Genomic DNA, 13696 nt, shown 5'->3' with positions numbered 1-13696 from the left:
GCTCTCAGTGCATATTTCACAGTTTGGATGGCACTGTATATGCTAACATTCATCCGGGTGGATAACAACGATATTAGCCATTGTGCTGAAAGAACCTTCAACCATAGGGCCATGGAAGCAGTTCATCAAAGCAAATACAAGTCTGCAGGTAGAGAGTATTATACTTGCTCCCTTGTGTACTGAATCCACCACTCTAACCTTCCTTCCTTTTTGTATGGGGCAACTGTGTCTCTGTATAGAATTGTCTGACCTCCAGATTGAAGCTCTGAAGTTCTCCCTCAGTGAGCACATTAGTGACAAGTGTTGGCAACGATTTCATGTACCTCATACTAACACTATGTCCAGTAGCAAGAGGGTCCAATGTGGACATGAGCCTCAGTAATTTGTTGCCATGGGAAGCTTCTTCAGAATGTATACAGCAGTGTTTGTGAATGCACACTTTGCCTCTTGCTGAAACTTTTTGTTGACTGGACCAGATCTTGATTCTACAATTATATTCATTGTAGCCTGACCAAACATGTCCTGCAGGCCAAGGATATTTATGCCTTCTTTACATCCAGTTCTGTGAGCTGCTTGCTGGTTTTGGCTCCATTAATTACCTCTGGCTTCAGAAAACATGCCAAGAACCGCCTGACTATGTTGACCTGCTCATCATTCAGCTTGTGAATCATTGGAACTGTACTCCGACAGAGAAGTACATACTCCTTTAGCATAGGAAGTACACCAGCATAGAAATATAGGATTAGTAGCATGTACTTTCTTCTGAAAAACAGCTTGTGTGTGATTCTTGCTTTGTGCTGTTTTCCTTTTCAAGTCATACTCTTCTTGCGTAGTTCTCTTTTCACCTGCAAGATCTCGACTTTGGATTTCTGATTGACATAACATTCATGGTAGATTCTTTTACACAGGTCAATGTATAGAATCCTATCTGCTTCATCCAGAAAGATGGTATAAGCATCCAGCATGCACAGTGTATCCATAGTGACATCAAGCACTGTCAACCAATGTATGCTTACATAGCATTCTGGCATGTTCTACTTGATTCTAAGACACATACAAATTTGGTTAAAGAACTCATGCAAGTCCGTTGACCACTTGAAGTCACAAAAGAGATCATGTAGAAGACATTCAACATGGAAATCAAAAGGTTTGCAGAGCTTCTGACATGCATTGTGAATGTGGTGACTTGAATCCCCATCTACATTCAACAAATGTGGTTGGTGCTTTTTCTCTGTGAATGCGCACTTCCAAACCATTTTTCAAGCTCCTTATTGCACTGCAGGAGTCCATCAAGATAGACATCAAATTGTTCCATGGCAGTTTATGTTTGTCAAATGTTTTAGCTAATTTTTCAAACAAGGATTCAGTGTTGATGCAAATAACAGCTGCAGAATCCAGATGGTGAATGATAACCTTTCCTAGTTCTGATGAAAAGTAGCTAACCAGAATTCCAAAAACTCTGATGACTTTCAGAGGCTGTTTCATCAATGTTCAGAGAGAAGAAACTTGTCTTTAGGTCTTCATACAACTTTACTTGGAAAAATCTCCCAATGCCAAACCTCATTTTATATGAAGCTGATGTGCGATCTACTGAACGTTTGTTGGATGCCTTCAGATCTTTAGATAACACTTTTGCAAGAACGATAACTTTTGGTGCCATGGTAAAAGGCAGATTGTTCTCAGCAAGAAAACCAAGAAGCATGGTTTCAAAATTTATCCACTGATCTTTGATCGGTACAGATGGCTTTGGTGGAGATGAGGGAACTGAAGACAATGCACAGGTAATTGTAGCAATAGGAGCAGCAGCCTTGAGGAATGGATGTAGGCTATATGGCTGATCATTTAGAGTTCTTTCAGCATGCCAGCTGTAAAATGATAATAGTACCATCTTAGTTTCAAATGCAATATTGTGCATATTTGAAGCAAACTGGTTTGAGTAATGGCAATTTCGCACAATTTTGTGTAATGAATAAAATTGCACTGTACTCAGAATACAATTTCATGAGACTTAGTTGACAGCTGATAATTGGTCTTACAGACCTCAATGTTCTCAACGTGCTTCACACGTTCAGCGTGCTTTACAAGTTAGTTCTTTCCCTGTGCACCATAGTGTACGTCTGAATTGCACCACAGCCACAACGTTCTGCAGGGTTGCTGAATCTGTCGAAAGAAGTTGGCAAATAACACACCAACTTTTGCTTCCAGCCAGTCCCAGTGCAACATATTCCTTAATCCTTTGTTGACCTCCTCCTTACGTTTCTCATCTCCACCATCACCAGCAACAATATCTTTCCTGTGGCTTGCCATGGTGCATGATTTCCTTCACGAGTGCACAAAGTAACTGAAATAAATGGAGGGCCATTGGTTGAATAGCATACAAGCTTTCAGTCCAACGCATATCAAGCCAATCACTAATGTGCGTCACCTTCCTCAATGATCCTCGATGCTGCTCGCTCACAACTGACCTCTTCGATGCTCCTCCTAACTTCCACCTTCTACTTGCTGCTCCTCGAGGACCTCACTGATCGTCAAAGACCTCACTGCTCCAATAGGTCCCGCCCTCCGGAACTAACCAACCATTGTTTCTGTCTCTCATTGGCCAGCTGCTGATTTAACTCTCCAGGTCCCTGCGCAAGCTGTAATTGGACAAGCTGGAGCGGCCGAGCCTGTAAGAGACAGAATCTGTGATATTTTTAAAATTCATTCATGGGATGTGGGCGTCACTGGCTATGCCAGCATTTGTTGCCCATCCCTAATTGCCCTTGAGAAGGTGGTGGCATCGCTGGCTTGGACAGCATTTATTGCCCATCCCTAATTGCTCGAGAAGGTGGAAGCTGCCTTCTTGAACCGCTGCAGTCCATGTGGAGGTAGGTACACCCACAGTGCTGTTAGGAAGGGAGTTCCAGGATTTTGACCCAGCGACAGTGAAGGAACGGCGATATAGTTCCAAGTTAGGATGGTGTGTGACTTGGTGGGGAACTTGCAGGTGGTGATGTTCCCATGCATCTGCTGCTCTTGTCCTTCGAGGTGGTAGAGGTCGCAGGTTTGGAAGGTGCTGTCGAAGGAGCCTTGGTGAGTTGCTGCAGTGCATCTTGTAGATGGTACACACTGCTGCCACTGTGCGTCGGTGGTGGAGGGAGTGAATGTTTGTGGATGGTGTGCCAATCAAGCGGGTTGCTTTGTTCTGGATGGTGTCGAGCTTCTTGAGTGTTGTTGGAGCTGCACCCATCCAGGCAAGTGGAGAGTGTTCCATCACATTCCTGACTTGTGCCTTGTAGATGGTGGACAGGCTTTGGGGAGTCAGGAGGTGAGTTACTCGCCGCAGGATTCCTAGCCTCTGACCTGCTCTTGTCGCCACGGTATTTATATGACTACTCCAGTTCAGTTTCTGGTCAATGGTAGCCCCGAGGATGTTTATAGTGGGGGATTCAGCGATGGTAATGCCATTGAATGTCAAGGGGAGATGGTTAGATTCACTCTTGTTGGAGATGGTCATTGCCTGGCACTTGTGTGGCGCATATGTTACTTGCCTCTTATCAGCCCAAGCCTGGATATTGTCCAGGTCTTGCTGCATTTCTACACGGACTGCTTCAGTATTTGAGGAGTTGCGAATGATGCTAAACATTGTGCAATCATCAGCGAACATCCCCACTTCTGACCTTTTGATTGAAGGAAGGCCATTGATGAAGCAGCTGAAGATGGTTGGGCCTAGGACACTACGCTGGAGGAACTCCTGCAGTGATGTCCTGGAGCTCAGATGATTGACCTCCAACAACCACAGTCATCTTCCTTTGCGCTAGGTATGACTCCAACCAGCAGAGAGTTTTCCCCCCAATTCCCACTAACTCCAGCTTTGCTCGTGCTCCTTGATGCCATACTCGGTCAAATGCTGCCTTGATGTCAAGGGCAGTCACTCTCACCTCACCTCTTGAGTTCAGCCCTTTTGTCCATGTTTGAACCAGGGCTGTAATGAGGTCAGGGGCTGAGTGGCCCTGGCGGAACCCAAACTGAGCATCATTGAGCAGGTTATTGCTAAGCAAGTGCTGCTTGATGGCACTGTTGATGACACCTTCCATCACTTTACTGATGATTGAGAGTAGACCGATGGGGCGCTAATTGGCTGGGTACGACTTGTCCTGCCTTTTGTGCACAGGACATACCTGGGAAATTTTCCACATTGCCGGGTAGATGCCAGTGTTGTAGCTATACTGGAACAGCTTGGCTAGGGGTGCGGCAAGTTCTGGAGCACAGGTCTTCAGTACTATTGCCATAATATTGTCAGGGCCCATAGCCTTTGCAGTATCCAGTGCCTTCAGTCGTTTCTTAATATCACGCGGAATAAATTGAATTGGCTGAAGTCTGGCGTCTGTAATGCTGGGGACGTCAGGAGGGGGCCGAGATGGATCATCAACTCGGCACTTCTGGCTGAAGATTGTTGCAAATGCTTCAGCCTTATCTTTCGCACTGATGTGCTGGGCTCCCCCATCATTGAGGAAGGGGATATTTGTGGAGTCACCTCCTCCAGTTAGTTGTTTAATTGTCCACCACCATTCACGACTGGATGTGGCAGGACTGCAGAGCTTAGATCTGATCCATTGGTTATGGGATCACTTAGCTCTGTCTATTGCATGCTGCTTATGCAGTTTGGCATGCAAGTAGTCCCGGGTTGTAGCTTCACCAGGTTGACACCTCATTTTGAGGTATGCCTGGTGCTGCTCCTGGCATGCCCTCCTGCACTCTTCATTGAACCAGGGTTGATTGCCTGGCTTGATGGTAATGGTAGAGTGGGGAATATGCCGGGCCATGAGGTTACAGATTGTGGTTGAGTACAATTCTGCTGCTGCTGATGGCCCACAGCACCACATGGATGCCTTGTTTTGCATTGCTAGATCTGTTCGAAATCTATCCCATTTAGTACGGTGATAGTGCCACACAACATGATGGACGGTCTCCTCAATGTGAAGGCAGGACTTCGTCTCCACAAGGACTGTGCGGTGGTCACGCCTACCAATACAGTCATGGACAGAAGCATCTGCGGTAGGCAGATTGGTGAGGACAAGATCAAGTATATTTTTCCCTTGTGTTGGTTCCCCCACCACCTGCCGCAGACCCAGACTAGCAGCTATGTCCTTTAGTACTCAGCCAGCTCGGTCAGTAGTGGTGCTACCGAGCCACTCTTGGTGATGGACATTGAAGTCCCCCACCCAGAGTACATTTTGTGCCCTTGCCACCCTCGGTGCTTCCTCCAAATGGTGTTCAACATGGAGGAGTACTGACTCATCAGCTGAGGGAGGGCGGGAGGTGGTAATCATTCGGAGATTACCTTGCCCATGTTTGACCTGATGCCATGAAACTTCATGGGGTCCGGAGTCGATGTTGAGGACTCCCAGGGCAACTCCCTCCCTACTGTAGACCACTGTCCCGCCACCTCTGCTGACTCTGTCATGCCAGTGGGACAGGACATACCCAGGGATGGTGATGGCAGTGTCTGGGACATTGTCTGTAAGGTATGATTCCGTGAGTATGACTATGTCAGGCTGCTGCTTGACTAGTCTGTGGGACAGCTCTCCCAACTTTGGCACAAGCCCCCAGATGTTAGTAAGGAGGACTTTGCAGGGTCGACAGGGCTGGGTTTGCCGTTGTCGTTTCTGGTGCCTAGGTCGATGCCGGGTGGTCCGTTCGGTTTCATTTCTTTTCATTGACTTCGTAGCGGTTAGGTACAACTGAGTGGCTTGCTAGGCCATTTCAGAGGGCATATAAGAGTTAACCACATTGCTGTGGGTCTGGAGTCACATGTAGGCCAGACCAGGTAAGGGTCTTTTTCTTAAAAAAGCTGACAGTTGCTGAGAGTGGGAAGGATCTTTGGACAGCTTCACGGTGGGCCAGCTTTTACAAAAATGGCGAAACTGACAATTCCAATCTTTTTTTAAAGCTGGTCTTTTGGTCAAGGTCAGAAAGAGAGAAGCCAATGACAGATTTCCGAAACCCCACTCCGCCATTTGGCAGAAATTTCTCATCCCTGCTTCTGGTGCTAGCCTTGGCAGAGACCATTTTGGTGAGGGTGTCAGCTTGTGCGCAAGGAGCTTCCGCCGAAATATGCAGAGTAGGCAGATCATGACGTCAATTACAGTGTAACGCTGATCCAGCTAACGCCCTCTCTTAACCTCGCACAGCTGAACAGCTGATCAGCAGCAGGAAGGACCTCCCAACCAACTCTATTTAAAGAGATCATCAATTACTTTCAGATTAGTTGCTGATTGATTTCTACAGGCTCTTTCTGCGATTATAGAATCAATTGGTGGCTTGCAGAGTTGTTTAACGTTGCTGAAGTCTACAAGGAGTGATGAGGCACATGGTGTAGCAATTTGTCCTTACTTCAAGGAATCTGCATGAAACCACCTGCTGCCAGACATGGGTGCAGTAGTGTGCATCCCCTTTGGACTACAGCATGACTTGATGAATGAGCAGAAGTGACACAGAGTGGGATAAGCTACTGGAAGAGGGAGAATGAAGAAGAGGAGGAGCCTTTGTGAAGATTGTAGGCTGCTCCATGGTGCAGAGTGCCCCTGACTGGAAGCACAATGCTTTTCAAGCGCCATATGTCAAATCTGAGGTGTACCGCAACTTGGAAGGATTCCACTTCCTCAATATCCAGCTAGTGTTCAACCATACTCAGTGTATCATACAGGACAATGCCTGGTATTCTGGCAGCAAGCATGATGCCTTCGCTTTGCATCAGTGCACTGTAACATCTGCATTTGAGCCACCATGACAAACCAGAGGGTGGCTCCTAGGTGACAAGAACGATCCACCTATCACCTGGTTCATGCCTCTGGTGCACAACCCACACACACATGGGCAGCAAACATATAATCAAAAGCAGTTACACGAAATGTGATCAAGCAGACTATTGGGTGCGTAAATAATGCTTCCCTGGCCTGGATCGCTCAGGAACAGACCTTCAGTACTCGGAAGAGCGAATGTCAAGAGTTATCATGGTCTGCTGCATGCTGCACAACTCACCAGCATGAGGCACAGTCCTTGCCACCAGGTTTACAGCGAGGAGCTGAAGAGGAGGAGGAAGGAAGGAGGCAACCAACTCATCCCATTTCTGGTTAGGCTGTCTGTGATCGACTCATCTGACTACAGTACCAGTGAATGTACCCTCAATTTCCCATTCACCAACAGTTCCACACATCACCTTCCCTCTGTTACTAATCATCACAGTGTCCTCTTGACCACAATGCTAAGATTAAAGCCACCACAAAACAAACATTCCAAATCAAATTTGTAAATCAAACCATGCCACGTTGCATTACAAAAGTCAACTACTGATCCTTGTGCATTCCCTTAGTGCCTGTCTTCCATGTGCTTTTGCTTGTTTTAGTACTCCTACACAATGTTACTCAAGAGGCTGCAACATGGCTGGTAGAAGGCTGCTGACATTCAATGGGGAAAACTGCAGATGGCCTTGCAGGACGACCTCCAGCAGTTCTAGGCCTAGAAGGCCCAGCTTCTGAATACACCACCACGGCATGAGAGGCAGCAGTCTGGGCTGGCTGGCTGGCAGCCAACTTTCAGAATACTGGCAGAGTGGCGGTGGTAGGAGCGCAAATGTCATCATCCTGAGAGAAAGGAGAGCCGGTACGTGCACCATGGAGCCACTGTCACTCTCCTGGGACGGCGCCTCAGCAATCCTAACAATGTTACAAGACAGATTGCCGGAATGCTGTGACACCCTGTAAGGCCCTTTGAACTCTTGTATCTGCAGCTGTTATGCCAGCAGTCTGAGCTTGCGTGGCAGCAAGCTGACCTTTCATGAGAACAGTCTCAGCATCATGGATGGGTCCGCAAGTATTCTCCTGGAGTTGGCCACCACTTCCACACTGGAAAGGATAGGCTCCAAGCTCTGCACAAAGCCCTGTGTTAAGTTGGTTCTGGCTTCCTCCATGCTTCGTACCATTGACTGCAAACTATCTGGTAGGCCTGCCAATGCACCAAGCATTTCAGTGTGCTACTACCCATCAGCATTCTACTCTAAGCCACTCATCTGATTCAGAACTGCAGCAGAACTCTTACGCAGTCTCTCCTTCTGGCAAGTTGGCACCTGCGCTACTCTTGTCCCCTGCCCTAGCTGCCCAGTGTCTCACATGTGCAGAACTTTTCTCTAAACTGTCCTCCCAAGTACACGCAGTGTCAGTATCTGAGCTGGTGGCTGCAAATGTGAGTGTAAGTTACAGTGTTTCTTCTTCATCATTGTCTTCCTGCTCTTTCACCTCTTTCTTGTCCATGACTGCCTGAACATGTTGCAGTTCTTGGGTACCTGAAAGGAGAAAGACACAAGGGTAGAAAAGGGGAGCCGGGGTGGGGGAAAGTAAGAGGTGCATGATTACACCATCTTCAGCTTGTAAATCAGGAGAGATTGTGGGATGAGGGGAAAATGTGACGTGAGAAGGAGCATTAAGTATGAGTATACCGTCATCTTTGATGATTTCAGCCCTGCCCCTGGCTACAGCCTCAATCATGGCCACTCCAATGATGGCGAGCACCATCTCCCGTATGAGGGTAAGGACATGCTGCTATGCCTTTCCCCTGCAGGGTAGGTACTGCTGCCTCTGATTATGCACCACCTTATCCTGCAAGAGATAGTGAGGCATGTGAGCGAGTGTGGTGCAATATGTTTGGGTGATGTGACTGTCATGGTAGAATAGTTGGTAGCGTATGCAAGTTGTGAGATGTGGGTGTGAGGCTTGTAGCAGTGCTGTGTGTGAAGGTGAGATGAGGCTATGAATGTTATGTATGCATCATGGTTGATAGATATTTTTGGTAGGTGAGTGACGGGGGTATGGTGCATTGAGCAGTGTATGAGGCTAGTGGTGCAGTTCATGGGATGTGGCATTTGAAGATGCATTCACTGGCCTTGATCATTCGTATGAGGTCATTGAACTTCTTGTGGCACAGCATCCAGGTCCTCAGGGCTAGAGTCCTAGCTTTGGCCATCATTGCTGTCTGTTCCCACTGCATTTGCAGATTTTGTCTGGTGGGCCTCCTGGCTCCCTGCGGATAGAGGACATCTCTCCTCCTGTCCACCTCCTCCACCAAGATGTCCAGCGCACCTTGGAGCACACTCATTCAGCATTCTTCTTGCTCTCACTCTCTTCTGCAACCAATTCCAGCACCTGCTCCAGTCCTTTTAACCTGTGTAGGCTGGCTCCATGAGGTGCAGGCTAGTTTTAAGTAGTGGAGGCTTGCTTTAACTGGTGCTAGTGTGCATAAACCTGGGCCCCTATTAGGCATGCAGCCACTTAGCAGCACGTTTAGCACTGGCTGCACACAGCTATCATGCAAATCAACAGGCAGCACAAAGGTTCGGTACCGCCTGCATCGGAAACAATGGGCACACAGGTTAATTATTTGGGCCCTGTCCAATTTTGTAGTGTAAATTTGGTTGAGTGCAGTACAGGCTGAGGAGTGGGGATGCAAAGCTGAGATCGTACAGTACTAAAACAGGTGTGAGGGTGTAATAACAGGAATGACAAGTTTACATAAACATTTTCTATTCTATATATGCGAGTAGAAACTTAGAAAAGGTTGCCAGGAAGTACATGCAGACATTACATAGTCACGCACACCCCCTGCAATATTTTCTTATGAGTTAGAGGATACATTGTTTTCTGCTCTTTAACATATATAATTCAGGTCACTAATTTATGGTGATTAATTAAGTCAAATGGTATTGTTATTACCAGTATTCTAGGAGTGTTAGACTCAAATTTCATGATTATGTGAATATTTGTGCAGAAACTCTTGTTAGTTACAATTAAATGTTCGCTTTAACTATTTTGTTGCGTTTATCGCCAGGTATTTTTTTTTTAAACCCAGGATAAAGAGGAAGGTAACAGGAAACAAAAACAAGAAATGCTGGAATCACTCAGCAGGTCTGGCAGCATCTGTGGAAAGAGAAGCAGAGTCACTGACCCGAAACTTTAACTCTGCTTCTCTTTCCACAGATGCTGCCAGACCTGCTGAGTGATTCCAGCATTTCTTGTTTTTGTTTCAGATTTCCAGCATCCACAGTATTTTGCTTTTATTTAAGGTAACAGGAAACATGCTTCAGCTTACAGGTAATGTGAAGTAGGTTGCAGGAAATGGGAGGCAGGAGCCATGTGATTGGTCATGGTGTATGGAAGCATTGGAAATGGAGACCATGGGTTATGGGATGACTGGAGGGGATAAGAGGGTCTGGAGAAGAGCAACTGTTTTGAATGTGGGAGCAATGGAGGGCGGTCAAGGTGCCTATAGGCAGTGGGAAGAGGGTACAAAAGTCTGGAAGGACTAGGAACCAGATAGCAGAGCATGGGATCACGGAGGGCAGTCTGAGAAGGAGTGGGAGAAGGGTGAAAGGATGTGGCAGAACTAGATGGATGGTGCCAAGTGTGACAGTGGTGGAAAGATGAACTGGGGATATGGTAGCATTTCGATGGTGGTGGTAATTTGTCTTTTTACTTCCCTTTGTTTTCTTCTGCTTCTTTCGTTGTATTTGACTTATTCTTTATGGGTGTCATGAAGATTTTTGAGGGGAAAAGGAGCCACAAATGACTGGAAGCTGCATTTAGGGTGGGGCTTTGAGGAAAATATAGCCCTCAGTGGTTCCCTTCACATCCATTCACTCAATCTTCCTGTTCTGCGACCCTCTCATTCTCTAGGGATGGGCAATAAATGTTGCCCTTGCCAGCGCCACCCACGTCCCACAAATGATGGCTTAACAATTCCCATCACGACCACTGCCCCATTACATTTAATTTCTTTTAACTCTTGCTTGAACTCTTATTTTGGACAATAGAAATTTCAGGTACTGAAAAAAAGGCAGGCCAACAATTTTCAGATAAAAATTTTCAGAAAGTATCTTAAATGATTTGTTACAAAAACATAGACCAGCACCATCCTTTCTTTATTTGTTCATAGGATATGAGTGTTGTTGGCAAGGCCAGCATTTGTTGTGCATCCCTAATTGCCCTGGAGAAGGTGGTGGTGGAGCTGCCCTCTTGAACTGCTGCAGCCCATGTGGTGTAGGTACACCCACAGTGTGGTGAGGAAGGGAGCTCCAGGATTTTGACAGAGGAAGAGTGAAGGAAAAGTGAAATAGCTCCAAGTCAGGCTGGTTTGTGACTTGGAAAGGAACTTGCAGGTGTTGGTGTTCCTATGCATCTGCTGCCCTTGTCTTTCTAGGTGGTAGAGATCAGGAAGGTGCTGTCGAAGGAGTCTTTGGCGGGTTGCTACAGTGCATCTTGTAGATGGTACACACTGCTACCTCTGTGCACCAGTGGTGGACAGAGTGATTGTTTAAGGTAGTGGATGGGGTGATCAAGCAGACTTCTTTGTCCTGGATGGTGTCGAGTGTCTTGAGGATTATTGAAGCTGCACTCATCCAGGCAAGTGGAGCGTATTCCATCACAATCCTGACTTGTGCCTTGTAGATGATGGACAGGCTTTGGAGAGTCAGGAGATGAATTACCCACTGCAGAATTCCCAGCCTCTGACCTGCTCTTATAGCGACAGTATTTATATGGCTTGTCCAGTTAAGTTCTTGGTCAGTTGTAACCCCCAGGATGTTGATGGTGGGGATTCAGCGACAGTAATGCCGTTAAACATTATGGGGATATGTTAGATTCTCTCTTGTTGAAGATGGTCATTGCTTGGCACTTGTGTGGCGCGCATGTTATTTGCCAGTTATCAGCCCTAGCTTGAATGTTGTCCAGGTCATCTTGGAAGGTCTAATGCAGGTGGGAAGTATACAGTAAATGGCAGAACCCTTAGGAGTATTGACAGGCAGAGAGATCTGGGCGTACAGGCCCACAGGTCACTGAAAGTGGCAATGCAGGTGGATAAGGTAGTCAAGAAAGCATACAGCATGCTTGCCTTCATCGGTCGGGGCATAGAGTATAAAAATTGGCAAGTCATGTTGCAGCTGTACTGAACCTTAGGCCTCTCTTTTTTTTCCTCTTTTGGGCCTCCTTATCTCGAGAGACAATGGATACGCGCCTGGAGGTGGTCAGTGGTTTGTGAAGCAGCGCCTGGAGTGGCTATAAAGGCCAATTCTGGAGTGACAGGCTCTTCCACAGGTGCTGCAGAGAAATTTGTTTGTTGGGGCTGTTGAACCTTAGGCCACACTTAGAATATTGCGTGTAATTCTGGTCGCCACACTACCAGAAGGACGTGGAGGCTTTGGAGAGGGTACAGAGGAGGTTTACCAGGATGTTGCCTGGTCTGGAGGGCATTAGCTATGAGGAGAGGTTGGAAAAACTCGGATTGTTTTCACTGGAACAACGGAGGTGGAGGGGCGACATGATAGAGGTTTACAAAGTTATGAGCGGCATGGACAGAGTGGATAGTCAGAAGCTTTTTCCCAGGGTGGAAGAGTCAGTTTCTAGGGGACATAGGTTTAAGGTGTGAGGGGCAAAGTTTAGAGGGGATGTGCGAGGTAAATTTTTTACACAGAGGGTGGTGAGTGCCTGGAACTTGCTGCCAGGGGAGGTGGTGGAAGCAGATACGATAGCGATGTTTAAGAGACATCTTGACAAATACATGAATAGGAAAGGAATAGAGGGATATGGGCCCCGGAAGTGCAGAAGGTGTTAGTTTAGGCAGGCATCAAGATCGGCGCAGGCTTGGAGGGCCGAATGGCCTGTTCCTGTGCTGTACTGTTCTTTGTTCAGGTCATGCTGCATGCCGGTGCGGACTGCTTCAGTACCTGAGGAGTTGAGAATGGTATTGAACACTGTGCAATCATCAGCAAACATCCCCACTTCTGATCTTATGTTGCAGGGAAGGTCATTGATGAAGCAGCTGAAGATGGTTGGGCCTAGGACACTACCCTGAGGAACTCCTGCAGCGATATCCTTTGGCCAGCTTGTATAATGGTGTGATAAAATGTTTTACATTTATGATTTCCAACATAAATGTGGACACAGCAATTCATAATTGATCAAAAATTAACACAAAAATGTGACATTAGAAGAGTGACAATGGGAAGCAAGGTTTAGCAAACAGTAAGTGCCAGGTTTTATAACCAGGAATTGCGTGCAGAACTAAAATTTTCAATACACCACGAGTTGATCTCCCCTGGTGTTACACACGGGAAGCTTTGGGTGAGTTGGAGTTTGTGTAGGAAGGAGTGTGGGTGGCAGCCAGGAAAGCATTGGAAAAAAATCAATCCTGGATGTAGTGAAAGCATGGATAAGCATTTTGGCATTGCTGGAATTGAGTAACAGTAGATTAAACAAGGCGGCAGCAACAGATTTTTTTTTTTTCTTAATTCATGGGATGTGGGCATCGCTGGCTTGGACAGCATTTATTGCCCATCCCTAATTGCTCGAGAAGGTGGAAGCTGCCTTCTTGAACCGCTGCAGTCCATTTGGGTTAGGTACACCCACAGTGCTGTTAGGAAGGGAGTTCCAGGATTTTAACCCAGCGACTGTGAAGGAACAGTGCTATAGTTCCAAGTTAATATGGTGTGTAGCTTGGAAGGGAACGTGCAGGCGGTGGTGTTCCATGCAACTACTGCCCTTGTCCTTCGAGGTGGTAGAAGTCGCAGGTTTGGAAGGTGCTGTTGAAGGAGCCTTGGTGCGTTGCTGCAGTGCATCTTGTAGATGCTACACACAGCTGCAACTGTGCATTGGTGGTGGAGGGAGTGAAT

At 46.9% G+C, this 13696-nt stretch overlaps 1 protein-coding gene across 4 annotated transcripts in view; it reads right to left on the bottom strand.

Annotated features, from left to right (window-relative positions):
• Positions 1-13696, bottom strand: part of phf2 (PHD finger protein 2) — a 128006-nt gene that overhangs the window by 41917 nt on the left and 72393 nt on the right. The window lies entirely within an intron of this gene.

Source organism: Heterodontus francisci, chromosome 19, assembly GCF_036365525.1.
Source record: "Heterodontus francisci isolate sHetFra1 chromosome 19, sHetFra1.hap1, whole genome shotgun sequence".
NCBI classification, from domain to species: domain Eukaryota; kingdom Metazoa; phylum Chordata; class Chondrichthyes; order Heterodontiformes; family Heterodontidae; genus Heterodontus; species Heterodontus francisci.
Note: the sequence above shows the minus strand (reverse complement) of the source record. Positions and strands in the feature narration are given on the sequence as shown.